Source organism: Rhagoletis zephyria, unplaced genomic scaffold (assembly GCF_001687245.7).
Source record: "Rhagoletis zephyria isolate East Lansing unplaced genomic scaffold, Rhagoletis_zephyria_1.1 Rzeph_scaffold_03618, whole genome shotgun sequence".
Lineage (NCBI taxonomy): Eukaryota > Metazoa > Arthropoda > Insecta > Diptera > Tephritidae > Rhagoletis > Rhagoletis zephyria.
The window spans coordinates 42982-60369 of record NW_016160701.1 but is presented as its reverse complement, the minus strand read 5'-3'; the positions used below and the strand labels follow the sequence as shown (position 1 = coordinate 60369).

The window sequence follows — 17388 nt, the reverse complement described above, 5'->3', positions numbered from 1 at the left end:
AGTGCAACATCTAAAATTATACACAGCCACGAACGAATAGGCAAACGTAATCACGGCATGTCGCGATCGGTCAACGTGTGCGCGTACATACATAAATAGAGAAATAAATGTATGTATGTATGAGTGTAGAAATTTTGCTAGGCATAGATATTTCAAAGAGCTGGGCAAGCCGTTGGTTGACAGCTTCAAAGTTGTACAAAGCGGTCAGCATACGTTAATGTAAGTACATACGTGGCGTATACGCAACATCGACAGTTTAGTCTTGCGGCAGAGAGATTTTTTGCACTGCGATGATGTTTATTGCAACACATTTTTATGTCCGCACCAATAGATAAAAGTGAAAGTTTACAAAGTATGTCGATATCTAAAAATATGTATAGGTTTAGTGTGAATAAGTAGTATATTTGTTTCTAACATAAAGGAGAGAATGATGAAAATTAGATATTTTTGGCATAACTATTAATGCAACATAAACTACGAGTATAGTAAAGTTTTTATGCAAAAAAAGCGAATTATTCGATGCCACATTTCTCACAGTAGGGTTTTATTGATAGTTTCATACGACCCTCATTACATCTTGTCTCAGTGCTTAACAATTGGTGGTTTCTTCGAAACGGACAATAGAAATTTGTATGTTTGAACGATTTCGAAAAAATACTTGAATGTTTTAAAATAAAAATAATTTTTAGAAAAATCACGGCATAATTCTCGTCTAATACTTGTATGTTTTAAGAAAAAACAAGAAAAAATGTTCAACTTACCTCTTAATTCCACTTCAGTGAATGGTTTCTTTTTGACAGACTGTAAAAAAAATTATCAAGAAAGTAATTTAATATGACTTCAAGTATTTATGTAGATATGTAACTATGTACTACATATCGCAGGAGAAAAGATGCTTAGTCCACTTTTCAAGAAATTTAGTCGTTTGATGCAAATTATTGAATGCTGCGCCCAAGAAACAAGTCCATATTTGTCAAAAAGATCGCCCTAGGTGATTAATGGCTTTCTTATTTGCACATAGATGAATTCAGATTTAAAAATTTTGTTTTATGAGACCACCTCAACATATTTACTTAAAAAATTTCCACAAAATAGACTTAACATCTTTTTCACCTTTACGTAACGATATGCATTTTTTTTTTAGATATTTGTAAGTTCAATTGGTAAATAAAAACATCGCTCACCTTTGTGGTACGTTTCCCCAGCAATGCTGTTCCCAGCATCTGAAAATACAAATAAACCAGCATTGAAAAAATATCACAACAAATTTTAGATAGGGTTTTAAAACCTTAAAAATGAACCGAGTGTTGAGCCTAAGATTTTCGTCTAAGGCTATCGTAAGTTAAAAAGCTTTATCCGACTCAATATTTCCCAAAGGCATTTTTGGTTGACTGCTCCATATCTTTCACAATACTCCATAAAATTTAATGATTCAACCACCATAGCGAAAGCAGACCACAGTTAAACCCATGGCTGTACTGGCTCAAATTTTTTTTTTTTTATAAATCAGAAGCCCAAATTTATCCGAAAACGCTTATTTGCAAAATCTATGTTCGGTATTTTAAAAACGGGCATTAGAGGGTTAATTTAGCCACTAAAACCCTTGCGCTCATTTCTTTACGGCGACTTATTTAGCAGTACAAACACACTTCTTGGTAAATTCCCACAAATACAATGAAAAGACATCTACGTTACGTTATGAATAGGTAGATCTGTGAATTGCCATTCAGTAGGCCTCGGGTTCGAGAACAAGTCAGTGCAGATTTTTTTTCTGTCCCACACTTTTCCTAATGGACAACAACATTTTTTACAATAGTTTTTTTGCTCTCCCTCCTTTGCCTTCACATTCGATAGTTTGACATGGAAGCGACGACATTTCTTTTTTTGGCTTTATTAAAAAGATATCCCCTCTGGTAAGAAGAGGAATGCGTGGATAGCGTTGAATTGTGATATTTAACATTACTGACTTGTTGAATGAGTTTTAATTCTCTATTTTATTCTGAAGCTCATAAATAAGCTTGGAATAAAATCTACGCAGGTGCCTTTCGTTTGACACCGATCGTTTAAAGTTGTATCTACATACTTATTTAATTGTTTTACTATAGAACGAACGCATCGACATTATTTTTTCCAAACACCTTCAACAATTATCGCCATATTTCGCCAATTCACAAAAACAAAACCTAATAAATTATACACGAAAAGCTTCCTCCAGAGTCACACCGTCAATTAATGAAAACCGTAAAAAATCCTTTAGGAAGCTTTTGAGTTTAGTGCGTTCAGACAGGCAAACAGACGTTTTAGGGCACTACATTTAATAAAATCTAGAGATGTACAATATTTGAATGTATGTATAGTGTATTGAGCATATGTAAACAAAAACCACATGAAACCACAACATTTTTTCTAGCTATGTATAAATTGTTCATATTTTTGGTGGCCAACTATGACGAAATGAGGTGCATACATACATAAACATATGTATTTGTACTCTTTTAATTCTATCGCAAATTATTTCGAAAATCCTGTAGTACTACTTAACGTTTCGCTTTTTCAACAGCTTTTATATTTTATAATTTATTTCGAAATTACAAAAATGTAGAAAGTAATTTAAGTACTAAATAATAACCAAATTGCAAAACATGTCTGTAAATTAGATTCAAAAATGTTTTGCAATAAATGCAAAGTATTCAAATTAAATATGAGAATCACAAATATGCGCTAATGATATTGCAGGCTGGTCACAAAATACTTATTCTTAAGCGCAAAATTTAATTAAAAATTTTAGTTGTCGTTTGTTATACCCAAGTGTTTTTTTTTTCTAGGATAACGAAGTATTTTTTTTCTGATAAACATAATATGTTTACAAATGATTAATTAAAATTTGCTACCTTGGTAATAGGTCTGTTGAGGTATGAGTACGGTGACCATTCGTACCGATTTTGGCGGGACAGTAACGATTTTGAGGAAATTGTCCCTCTAAATATTTTTTAAAAGTCGGGACGTGTATGTAAGTGTCCCGATTTTTCATATTTGTACCGATTATGTCCCGATTTTTAGTGTTTTCTTTATTAATTTAAAAAGAGTCTCCCTGTACTCTGACGCAAAAACAATTTTTCTTACAAACGTGGCAGCACATTCGTTATAACAAAAAACATTGATTATAAGCGGGCCATAACGTAGCCAGCATCCTTACTTTATATGATCTTTGGTTATGTTTTATTCTGTCAAACTGGTACTCTCCCTATATTGCAGTCTATCACTCTTGGCAGATTTTTTTAAGGTTTTTATAATTATTTGTTAAGCTTTTTTTTCATGACATGGTTCTAACTTGAATTAAGTGAAATTATAAAAAAATAATACTAATTCCCTCTAAAAATGCATGGATATGAAAAATATAAGCTGTAGATACAGTGGCAAAAAATTAATATTTCATGTTTATTATTTTTTATGAAAGTGTAGTTCGTTATTTAACAAATACCATGCAATTCAAAATTTCAAACGTTGTTTAAAAATTAGCGATGTTCGACAAAGTTTCATCAAAATGTTGAGTTTTTTGATTAGATGTCTTAGAAACATTCCGAGTGTGCAGTTTTGCAGCCCATTCAATTCAAAGTGTAAATTTTAAGTACCGTTGATTTTTTGTAATTTTTGTTTGTGAAAGGTGTTGCTCATTTTCTCCATATAAAAAAATTGTCGAACATACTTTGTATGGAAGAAAACGCGCGAACAAAAAAATTGCCAAAAATCAACGGTAAGTCCAAACTACTTCAAACTTGCACTTTGAATCTAAAAAATCTGTTTAAAATGTTTAAAATTTTTATCAGCATTTGTTAAAATTCAATGTTTTGAAATTTCAATTTACATGGTTTTTTTAGATAATAAATTTATTTTCATAAAAAATAATACAAAAATTTTAAACAAAGAAAAGAAAACCAGCCAAAATGTATCTTCCTTATTTATATGCTCGCCACCGTATATATTGTGTGTATACATTTATGCGATAATTTTTCAAGTTTGTTTCTCTTTTTTTTTGTTTTAAATAAAACTATATTAAAAGATGTTATGTCTTTTTATTCTAAAAACAAAATTGTATTATTTGAAAATTATTATTGAATTTTTACGATAATTTCTTTAAGCTTCCCCCATTTTTCGACTACCTTTAAGTGCGGAATTATGTCTCACATTTTAACTTCTTATGCCCACACAAATTTTAACATTTAATTAGCAAGGGTCTCGCCAACGAGTAATAGTGCCAAATCGTTTTAACAAATGGCCATGCATTTTACGAGACATTGCACTGATTTACATATAATGTTGTATATCTGTCTGTTGTACTTGAGAAAAATTTTTAAATTTTTTTTTAATGTATTAACGTAAAAATTTTAATTACGAGTGCAAATGTATGTTTGTACAATATTTGAATGTAACAGAAAAAAATGTATACAAACTTGCGTTTGTTGTTTGTTTAAATACATGAATATCAACTACGATGGTAATAAAAAAAAAACGCAAAACAATAAACGGTAAACGGTGCAAATGAGCTAATCAAATCTTGTGATTTATTAGCAATTGAAGAAAAGTTAAAAGCTCTTTCGGCACCTTGATATAGACAAGCAAGTATTTCGCGTACGCTTCAGCCGTTCATCCACTCATGCGCGTGAGAATAAATTTGTATATGTATACACACACGCTATGAATTTTAATATTTTTGAATATTTCTTTTCTGTACACAAACGTACATTTGCGATTTTCTTAATAAAACGCAGATAAATTAATTAGTCATAAAAGCAATTTAAAGCACATTTCAAGTCTCGTGTGAACAAAGGAAAATCGTTGACTGTCTGATGTGTACATTTAATTAATACTATGTATGTACATACATACATACATATGTACATATTTATATTTATGTATACACAAATCAAAGTCTGAAATTTTAGTTGTGCGTTTTTGGATGAAATAACGTAATTGGGCAGCTAAAGAATCAAATAGATGGAAATATTAAAAAATAAAAATTTCAAAAATTGGCGTGCAAAATGTAAACACAAAAACGTTGTCTACGTCGCTTTCTGCGGTGCCGAAAAAAAACATTATAAATGCGTCTATGCTTTTGGCGCTTTTAGCGAATTAGTTGAAAAAAATATATACAAAAATAATAAATAAATATATAAGTATAAAAAAAAATTAGAAGTTTAACGTACCTACATATTATGTACATTAGACTGAATCACTATCCATACAAAAAAAAAAATCTGTACGGAAACACAGTACAGTACATTGGAATTATAAAATCTATTATATTTTAAAACTTGCACCAGAATATTTCGGAAAAATATTAAGATTTACATGTGCTGGACCTATTTGAGAATACCTCCAAAAATAGAGTTCTTTATGAACAAAAATAGGTTTTTAAAATTTTTTTTAATCCCCTCAGATGACAAAACAGTTCAAGCTTAATAAAATATGCATACAAATATTTAAAAAAAAAAATGTTCAACGAAATCGTAATAATGAGATTTTTTTATTTTTTTCAAAGATTGGTATAATAAAAGCTTGAATTACTGAGCCAAAACTATTCCGATTTAGACTTAAACGAGAGGTATCATTGGAAAGGTATTTCCTCACCCTTTTTGTTTCTTTGCAAATTAATTCATGCAAATTATGAAAGATTATTACAATTCCGTTGAAAATTTTTCTTAAATATTTTTATGCAGATTGTTTAAGCTTCAACTGTTTTATCATCTGAGGCGATTTTTTTTGCAAAAAGTTCTTTAAGAAACTACTTTTATTCGTAAAAAACTACATTTTTGGAGGTATTTTCCAGTCGGCCCAGCTCACGTAAATCTTAATATATTGCCGAAATATTTTGGTGGACGTCTACAAATATAAAAAAAAATTTGTAATTCCGGCGGAAAAAACCGCAACTTGTTTTGGTGATGCAGTCTAATGTACATATNAGTATACATACGCATCCCATTTCATCGAGTTTTTTTTTGATAATTTTGGTGAGAAAAACATAAACTTTAATTTTTTCCTTTTAAAATGCTTGCCGTATTTGGAAATGTTTAGACTATCAAAAACGTGAAATTATAACAAACTGGACAATTTTTTCTTTAATACAACTATTTGAAAAACGGCATTCAAACTTATTTAGTAAAACCAAATTAAAAAGTGACCCATTTAGATCGCTCGATCGTCAAGGGTTAAGTTTATTGCCAATCAATAAAAAAACCGCGATGGCTAGTTTTGTACATATGTATGTTTATATCTAGAGTTGGGAAGCGATTCAGTGCCTACGACTGTCATTAAATTAAAAAAAAAACATAATCTAGCGATCTCGTTGTTGTTAAAAATCGCGGAAACTAGAAAACATAAACAAATAGTCAGCAGTTTCTAATTGGCATTTGTTGTCCCAAATCTCAATGTAATTAACATATTACAAATTCTGCTTTGTTTTTTTTTTTTTGCATTCCAATTAGTAAATGTCTTAGGGAATTTTTCGCTAAATTAGAACATCTGAGGCAATTCAAATTGGCAATGGTCAATATGCCATAAAGCGCTATAAATAACTACATAAATAAATAAAGAAATATATTTTTAAGGTGGCTGAAGTAGCCAGCTGAGCTGATACGTAGAGAATGTTTTCTATTTCAATGGAAATCAACCGCATATCGGAGATACATACTTGGCCTAAGCAATAAAGCATGCGCATACATGTTAAATATGTATGTTGTATTTGAGTAATACATATTTAAATGAAGCATTTTTGAACAAGAAACAACACTAACACTTGGGCAATGCAGCCCGAACTGCTAGTAAATAATCGCCAAATAATTTTAGTATTATGTATGTACATACTTGAATGCCACGTTGCAAAAATATTTGATTTTATGTGTTAATTTCTTAATTTGCAATTAAACTCGAACAATGTACGTACAAGCTCTCATTGTATGCGCTTCAGGTGCGAATGAACACATTCAATGTTTTTATATCCATGCCAACATGAAAGGCAAACAACCAATGTGGCCATGAACGTGTTAAGTGCGCACCTCAGCGTGTGTTTTGAATATAAATGGCCCGATAGATGATGTACTCGTACTCGTATAAGATGTCGATAACGTGGTGCATTTTTTGAGTCATCGATTTTTATTAATTTATTCTTTGTACGTAGACACAGTTTTTTATTTATATGTTTTAATACAACTGATGATTAATCAGAAATGTTCAAAGAATTTACATACTTAGGTGATCGTGTTGGGAAGCTTGAAAAGTTGAAAATATGATTGGATTTGCTGATTGTGTATTGGTAACAATTTTAAGATTTCTTATGCTGACTACACACGAGGCAACCGTCAAAGCCACTTACCAAATTTTCTTCCGTATATTCATTTCATAAGGTAGCACACACCCCGGAGGTGATGCAATAATTGGCTCTACGGTTGCCCAGCAAGTATTGAACAAGAAAAAGAGCCAGCCAATATATTGAATCCCCGAAAATGTAATGGTGCCCGGAATGGAGCTTGCGATTGCAAAAGACTTCTGAACGAACAGACGGCAACGCAACTAGGAATGGGTAAATACGATATTCGAAGCTTCGATATTCGAATTTTAGCTCCAAAATGGCGAATTTTTGATAACGAACTTTGTGTTGCTAAAATTCGGATAAAATCGAATTTTTCTATAAAAAATCGAATTTCATCTTTATTTCCAAAAAAATTCAACTCTTCAGCTTTCTTCTTTCTGACTAAATTTGTCATCACTGTGTGTGTGTAAAATACATGTTTTTCGATCTGACGCATCGAGACAAAAATCTGTGCCAAGAAGGAACTGTTATTCCAAACTCAAATTTAAAAAATGTTTTGTAAAAAAGTAGTATTTTTTTTATTTTTTATTTTAAATTTTTAGAGGCTTCCAGCATGAAGCTTTTGCCTGAGAAGACCCCTAGTAAAATTTTCAGGAGAATAATTTTTTAGAATATATCCAACCTCTAACGACCTTCCAAATTTGCTTTTTGCGGGATTTCTTGAAGTAAGGGTCAAAATGCCCCTTTTAGGCGGGAGCTAATGGGTTAAAATATTCTACGAAAATATTTCCCATGAAATTTTATTATATATGTCTTAACCTTTCATTTCGCCAGACATTTGTTTTACCTATTTTTTCGACTTTTTTGAAAACTACTTAGGCCGAGAAATGAAAACTTTAGTAGGTGAAATAAAAATACAAGCTAACTTTTGCAAATCCACCGTGTGTTTTACTACTGGGTATACTTTCAGAAAATGTTAACAAAGTCCGGGCTGGTTTCGGCTGTCCCACAGTGTAATTTGAGTTTGACTTTTTAAACAGGTGGCCACATTTTATGACTTGGTGTTAAATATTTAACGCAAACATCTCCGAACTCGATTAAGAAGTTTCACGTCAAAAAAAAATTGGTAATTCCAAAAAATTCGAATTACATCGACTTTGCACCATCAAATTTCGAATCGAATAATCGAATGGTTGGGCAATGTTCGAAATTTGGAAAAAATCGAATTTCAACACTACCCACCAACTATGTAGATACGTAGCTGTAGAGTCTGCCCATGTTATCATCCAAAACCGANGTCAAAAAAAAATTGGTAATTCCAAAAAATTCGAATTACATCGACTTTGCACCATCAAATTTCGAATCGAATAATCGAATGGTTGGGCAATGTTCGAAATTTGGAAAAAATCGAATTTCAACACTACCCACCAACTATGTAGATACGTAGCTGTAGAGTCTGCCCATGTTATCATCCAAAACCGATGACAAGGCAGAAAAATCGAACAAAGCGTTTTAGTGTCATTAGCTTTCTGGCTCAGTACATCAAATGTTGCGGGTTCGATTCTCGCTGAAGTTTAGAGAGAGAGAAGTCTGACGAGCAGCAATAATCTCAACACCTGGACTTTGTGTGAATATCCCGAGTTATGTAGAAGACGACAAAAACTTTTGGGTATAGAATTTTTAAACGATCTAACCTGTAGAGATTTGTTGACTCCACGAACTGTTTCAAAGAGAAGTAGGGGTTTAGAAACACCTGCAGTATATCAAAGTACTCAAAATGTATGCCTGCGCGTGCTAGTAGAAACACCAGCAGTCACTTGTAGCTCACCTAACCTTATAACATTCAAGACTGTTTAACTTTTTTTTTGTTTCTTATTAAGCCAACGTCGCAGCCTAGCTTAGAACCCAGACAGAGTGGTATCATAATGGTTTGGAGCAGCCACATTGAGCTAACATGACCTCACTTTGAATCAACCAAATTTACATCGAGTTCCATTTTGATGATGGATAATTTATTTCTTTCCTAGTATAAGTATAATTAAAGTACAATACACTATCACATTTTCTTTGATGTTAGCTAATGGCCAACACTAATTCATAACAATTATTGTCACAATGTACATTATCTTAATGATCTTTATGAAATACCTAAATAAGCTTTGATAAAGGAGAATGGCGGCTGTGGCTGAGTGAGTGGTTAGAGGTGCGTACTACCACTCCATGGGACCTGGGATTGATACCTGATACCTAATCTGATGATAAGATTTCGTATTTGACAAGCCGCATATCTCCGCCAGAAAACAATGTCCACGTCACCAAGAGAGCGCTTATGGTAGACAAGTCATTCTGACCCTACAAGAATTGTGAAATGCAAGATATTTTTTGGCTAATTCGAGAGGTGACCACACTAACCGAATGGCATTTTGAGAGCATTTTAAAAAGAATCCGCAACTGAACTAAGGGAGGAATCAAATAAAATACAGCCCTGCCCATAATTTTTTAAATTTCAATTTTGTTTATCATCAAAAATCAACGCGATTTTTTAGCAACATGAAACTAGCACTTTATTGTACTAAAATTTAATGGGCTAAAAACTACATATCAAAATTTCTAAAGATTCTGAATAAGAGGTCGGAAATTTTGGTGAAAGTTTGCAGAATTTTTGCCTTTTTTTGCAAAAAGTTAGGAATTTGAATTTATATGTTTTTTGTTAGAAACCGAGCTAGGCTTTTAAAAAGAAAATATTTAAATTTTAAATAAACAAGCCAAAATTAAAAAAAACATCATATATTGGGGAGCCTAATACTTTTGGCCAAAGCTGTAAGAAGTTGGGTGGGGTTTATTTTTTTTTTTTGTTTTTAATTATAAATTGAAAATATATAAAGCTTTTTTTTACTATAAATACTTATCGTTTTTACTAGTTACTTATGAAGTCAATGCCAGTAATTTTGTCTAAAGGGTATCTGATGTAAAATCAAAACAAAAAAAAACGTGAACAACGATCACGATTACACACATACATACATACGTACATAAGTATGCACATACAGTTTTTCCTGAGTAGAAAATTAGCAAATACATATATATAAATATCAGCATTAGGGCAACAATCGCCACTTGGAAGCTAAATATAAAATCAAATAAGCTTACCTTTAATTGCTGGCGTAGGCCACTCATTGCGCTCATTCGAATTAGAAATGAACACACTAGTGATATATGTATTTGAAGTTATTTGCTTATTTTTGAGGAGATGCTTTTAGAGCTTTTTTTTGTTATTTTTTATGCGGGCGTAGAATTAAGCCTGATAATCAATATTTATAATTTCAATTAATCACTTAAATTTTGTATGTTTCAAATATAACACCTTTTTTTTGTTGAAGAGCACTAAATCCTTATCAATTTTATTTTGTCTACCATGTAAACATACATACTTATATTAATTTAGCTTTTAAAAAATTTCGCTGTTTTTTTTTTAATTATTTGTTGATGCACTAATATGTAGTATATTTGTTTTTATCAATAAATCTATATTATTGATTTTGCAATAGATTACACAGCAGTCTGCGCAGGTATGTTATATATATATAATTTTTTTATATTATATTTACGTATGAGGTGTGCAGCATTTCAGCTGCTGAACTGTTTTGACGCGAATGCGCACATTTTCGCAATCTAAATGATTTCGACGACTGATGTGAAATTTTAACACTGACGTCCGAGCAGGTCTAAGAAAATTACACTACTCGTTCGTATGTACATATATATGCATACATCTATATATGTATGTAGGCAGAAAAAACGCACGGCGAAATGTGTGCCAGTGGTCACGAAATTCATATAAAACTGTCTCAACACTCGGGCGCGCTAAGTTGCTAAATAGCTAATATGGGCGACCGAAAAAAAAATCTCATAATTTTCAATATATGTAAACGTAAGAGCGAACGAAATAAATCACCGAAATGTATCAACTCAATTTCCGAGCAGTAGTAGTTAAAACAATCACTGAAAGTACGCGCAAAAATTTTCGAATGCGAGCCGTTTCGCAGCAGATTTTTAAATAAAATTGAAAATTGTGCGGCGAATAATGATCACCGATCAATGAGCACTGGCGCGTTGTGGTACCGGCAACATTTACAGCAACAGCCCCAGCCAACAACAAAAACGACAACAGCAAAAACAAAATCAATTGCTAGGCAGAGATTGAGATCGCCCCATGTCGAATATAAACAAAAGCTGTGCGATTTCAAAGTAAAAATGAGCCGGTAACAAATACAAAAAATAAAAATAAAATAAAGGCTAGAGAAGATATTTTGGTAGAGAAAAAAAAATTGGTGCAGTGAAACGTAACCTAACAAACATATGTATGGGCGTTCTCTGTCCGACGAAGCGTTTGCTATGAGGAGACATCGTTTTGTACCTAATGCACAAATGCAAAAAAAAATATATATCGAAAGACTTTTGTAAAAACAACTTAATTCCACTTGCACCTAGTGGACTAGTGAAATGTCATGAAATCTCATTTATTTGGGTAAAGATGAAAAGGAGAGCCAGCTGCCGCACGAAATAGGTTAGCTTAGGTGAGCACATATAGATATGTATGTATGTATGTGTGTATACTCTTCCACTCGAAAATATATCGAGCCCTAATCGCCAAAAAAACGTAAACGAAATTGATTTCAAAATTTTCTGTTAGATGCAGAAATGGTTCTAGGGTTTGTTCATTTTGATTACAACCTGTGAGTTCCTGTGAGCTTGGGGAGCATTTCTCTAACTGAACTACTTCGAAATATTCATCCTAATATCCGGCTAAAATACTTGCTATCACAGATGACATCAATGAAGTCCAATAGCGCCCCATCTACACTACCTTCACCAGACTATGGAACAAGCCAGAGCAGCACAAGTGTTTGAGAAGTTGAGTAATTGTTGGCATTTTTTGAGTTTCTGCAGAGAGATATAGACGTGGAATATAATCTTTTGAAGACGGGCCTTTTAGCTCCAAGTAAGAAGTAAAATTTCTAAAACATAGGGCTTTAAAAATATTTTCAAAAAAATCAAATTTATTAATTTTCATCAATTTAATTAAATTTTGTATTAATTCTCTTTTAGGAGCTCAACTTAACCATAAAATATTTTGAAAAGTTGTGAATTGCAATATGCTTATTCGAAGATGAATAAATTCCAACTTTTATCATATCTGGGCACGTATTTTTTTATGTTTTCGTTGTTCGAATTGGTAAGGATATCGAAGGTTGCATCCGCCATATATTTGATAAAAAAAAAATTTGACTAATGCGCAGGCACCTCATTTTATCTTTTGGATTAAATGGCGATGTCTAAGCCTTCTTTTTATGCCGTTAAAAAGATTCCACATTTCATTGTTATTCTATTAAAAAAGCTCAAAAAAATGGGAAGAAATATTTTTTTTTTACACTTTTAATCCGAAATATCTCAAAAACTAAAGCTAAATGAATAATTTAAAGGCCAGATTCTTAATTTACGAAAAAACAAATTCTACAGGCATCAACTCTCAAAAGCTCTACCACAGTTCTTATTTTAATAATATATAAAACCAATACTATTCGAGTATATGTATTTCGTAAAGCATACATATCTATCATAAACAGTCAGTGCCAAAAATATGAATACCCTGGGGTTTGAAGATTTTATTTACTTATACTTTTCGTACCAAATTTTTCTTATTTTTTTTATAAAAAAATATGTTTCGTTCAACAGCAAAAACCACAAGAATTGTTTTTGACGTAGAATACGTCTTACCTTAAGGTATGGGGGCTTTTTTTAATTTCATACACAAATCGGAAAAATACAATTTCAATTCGATTAGCCCATTAGCATAAGAAAGTGCAAGTTTCAAGTCGCTTAAAATTACCGCTGATTTTTGAGAACTTTTTTGTCGAGGGTGTTGCGCATTTTCTTCCATATAACGCATGAACAAAGTCTTTATATGGAAGAAAATGCCTACAATGACTGCAAATGTCTACAAAGTCGCACTAAAATCAAGAGAGGTTTTATTTTTAAATGATTGTTTTGTAAGTAAAATTGCCACCAGGTTTTGTTTTTATTAATTTTGGAAAAATCCTCTATGGAGAAATAGTTACTTTTATCAGTATGCTCAAAACTTTTCCAGACGTTGGCTCGGTGCCGAAAAAGTTTGTTAAAGTATCAATTTCAAGATTTGCGTCCCACTTATATCACGCCCTCATAGATTGCGTTGATAATGACGTTGCTACCCTCCAGTTTTTGTCTAGTTCACCTAAATGACTATTTATGTATGCACATAATAATAAATAGATTTATTTACAAAATTTATTCTCGTTTAGTTACATATGTTGCTTTGCTTGTTTAAAAATTATTCTAAGAAAATAAATTACTGATAATAGGATTTGACGTCCAAATGTGTGATATTAGCATTCGTCATAAATATATATATAATATATATACTATATAGATAGATCGTTTACTAATATTTACGTTCAAATATATGCAGTACGTATCAGAGTGCGTAGAGCGCTCAAAATTCGCTCTTGCTTTTTCGAGTTATCACCTAAAAAAAACAAAAGCCCAGGAATAATATTTTTAGAGTAAATCGTTGAATGCAACACTCTTGCATACACTCCTCAAACACTTGTATGCTGCTAACTTTAGTGAGCCCCTAAACCTTAATAAGTCGGAGTGACCCCACCGGAAGCCTCCTCTCTTTCTGTCGTGAACCAAGGCTTCACACGAGTTGGTTACCACATTTCGCATATGGGTTTCTCTCATTGCCCCGAGAGCGCGAACAGAGACGCAACCGTCGGGATTGAGTATAGTGATGCAACTATAACTGCATACCCAGCAGCCAATAAGGAGAGGAAAGTCTTTCTGGACTTACGAAAATCGCGAGATGATTGAGAAGAAAATAATTGAATAGTCTACTGAAAATCTAAGGCCCGTGTTAAAAGTGTTTGAATAAAAAATTGCTTACAATCCTGGCTATGTCCTTGTACATATATCTACGTACATATGTAGGTATACTATCAGTGCTTAATACAAAGTCCTCACGCAATTATCGTACAGCACATCAAATTTTTATTACAAAATCTAAACACATATGCATGAGATCACAAAGTATACGGCACGCTTGCCAAACTTATACATATCGTCGAGGTTTTTGCAAAACCGCCCATCGACCAGTTGCAAAACCGCCTAAATCGCCAGGCATCGAGATTTATGCATAAAAATCTTAAAATCGTTATTAAAACAACAGTTTTGTAAAATAATAGTTAGGGAAAACACCGCCGAACAAAGCAATGCATTCAAAGATTAAACCGTTTTTTCGCTCTCCTGTAAAATTTGAGTGCCGTAAGATGGGCGGTTTTGCAAAAAAACATCGACGATATGTACATGCATAGTATGTATTTATTAACAATATGTAATAACATACATAAAATGACCAAAAATAAACAAGCAAATTGTTTAAGTTCATTGGTGAATATGAAACAGGTAAATACTCGTAAACGTGCGAACGTCATTGGAGCTGAATAATGTAGCAAATGTCGGCAATTTGTATGCCTTTATAAGAGTACATCCGCATGCGCTTATGTTAATGTCTACATATGTACACATGTATGTACATTAGGGATGTTAGTTTTTTCACCTTTTCCGATCCCGTGATTTTCGGGACGTCGTTATCACAATCCCGGGGTCCCGCGATTAGTCCCGGGATTTAGATATTCATTAGATACTTTTCAACAACTTGAGTCGAAAAAATTGCTTCTATATTGTTTGAGAAGCTCTCCCACCATGAAATAAATAATACATAAATGCGTTTAAAACTTACTTTTTTATTTAAAGAGGCGTTTTTATTTTTTCTCTATGACTTCAGGATTTATTTTAAAGGACGTTGTAATTTCAAAGATATGATTGATTTCAAAAGTTATTTAAAAAATTCAATGCAATGTAGAATAAAAATAGGGGTACCAAATTAAAGAGGAAGTTCCGAGGATGTTATCGAGTATATATAAGTCCTTAACATATCTATAATTTTTTCAAAAACAAATATTGCGAAATTTCAAAGATAAAATTTTAAAAGGACATTTTAAATACTTACCAGTCCTTCTGCACCAAAAACTTGAATCTGTTTAAATTCTACAGGATTTCCTCCTTAATTTTCTTCTTCTCTAAGGACATATTTCTGAATTTTTTAAATCATTTTTGAATTACTGACGTCAGAGTGAAAAACTAAAAACTCAATTTTACTTTATTTGGCCCATCGTTTCGCGAATATATTGATATTTGAGTTTAAAATTTACTGTCGCGCAGTGTTATATGTTTAATGAGCTAGACAATTTTGAAAAAATATTAATTATTAAATAAACGAATAAATATGGTCAATACTGGTCAAGGAAAGGAGTTTCTATTACTGCCATTAGTGCAAATTACAAATCCCGAAAATCCCGCGATTATTTGCCAAGAATCATGGGATTTTTGGGACCTTAAAAAGGCCGGGATCCCGGGACTAACATTCCTAATGTACATACATACACTTGTGGTAAGCTGATTAAGTCGAGTGATATTTCGACTAGTTTTGCATATTTTTCCTTTGATTATTTATTGTGCCACGAAAAAATAAACATTTCAAGCTTCGTACAAAAATTGCAAAAATTCTGCAAACTAACAATTGAACCTAAAAATTGTAAACTTTTTATTGCGAATTTTTAGAAAAATTTTGGGTATGCAGTTTTGTAGCTCATTAAATTTTAATACGTCAAAGGGCAAGTTTCAAGACGCTAAAAAATCGCGTTTATTTTTAATATTTCTTTTTGCTGATGGTGCTAGGCATTTTCTCCCACACAAACGAAATTCTCTAGCATATTTTATATATGGAAGCAAATGCACAACACCGTCAGCAAAAAAAAAATATTAAAAATCAACGCGATTTTCTAGCCTCTTGAAATTTGCACTTTCAACTACTAAAACTTAATGAGCTTACCCAAAATTTTTCTAAAAATTCAGAATAAAAAGATTAAAATTTTTTGAGCGCAATTGTTAAAGTTTGTTGAATTTTCATAATTTCTGTACGTACTTTGAAATGTGGATTTATGTGGAGCTCGTTAGGTAATAAGCTATACTTTTACTAAAAAAATATAAATATAAAATAAACAAAAAAAATATATCCAAAACTAGTCAAAATTTCACTTGACTTAATCAGCTGACCACAACGGTCCATACTCTTAGTATAGATCAACTGTTATGGCTATATTTAAAATGCTTTATTTTCCAACGCATTGCAATGGCCCGTAAAACAAATTATCAATATTTATTTCTGTCATTTGAATGTCTACAAAAAATGCAAATTCGTGGCGAAATTGTTAAAATTTATGTCATTGTTGTTGCTTACAATAATTCAAATTAAGTGCCCATTACATGAGCTAATTAAGAAAAGGCGACAGGATTCCTCAGAATTTGGTGATATGTATGTATGTATTTCAAACACCCATCCAGGGGTCGACTAGATTGTGTACAGAGTAGTTTTATGGCAAAACATCTTAGATTTTTCGGGGCTCTGTGAAAGCCTATGTATTTAGCTTCCGAATGACAGATCCAACCAATTTGATTTTGATTCCGAATGGGTCCGACGCCATCCAGCGTGAAATATATAAGACTTCTTATGTACTCACATATGTACATATGTATGAATGTCTGTATATATATTCATACATAAATATTATTTATGGGTATATACATACATATATATGTACATGCACATGCTTCTCACATACATAAATCAAAACAAACGAGACGAGTTCGTCAATTCATTCACTACACAAGTCCATCGAAAATTTTGTGTTTTCTGAATTTTCGAATTTAATAATTAAATTTTCCGAAAGTACATATGTACATACATATGTACACATAGGCGACCGCCATGATCGAGTAGACAGAGGTGCGCACCAGCACTTCGTAGGTCCAGGGTTAGATCTCTGGTGTAAGCAACAGCCCAACGAAATTTATTTTCTAAAAGCGGTTGCCCCTCAGCAGACAATGGCAAACCTCCGAGTGTTTTCTGCCACAAAAAAAAA

The 17388-nt window shown here is 32.2% G+C and overlaps 1 long non-coding RNA gene across 1 annotated transcript; it reads right to left on the bottom strand.

The window, feature by feature from the left end:
* Positions 1–751: 751 nt before the first annotated feature.
* On the bottom strand, positions 752–10690 carry LOC108369348 (uncharacterized). Its single transcript, XR_001848493.1, has 3 exons — positions 10457–10690; positions 1185–1223; positions 752–801 (listed from the first exon to the last, which is right to left on the bottom strand). It is a non-coding gene; the product is annotated as an uncharacterized LOC108369348 (long non-coding RNA).
* Between the last annotated feature and the right edge of the window lie 6698 nt (positions 10691–17388).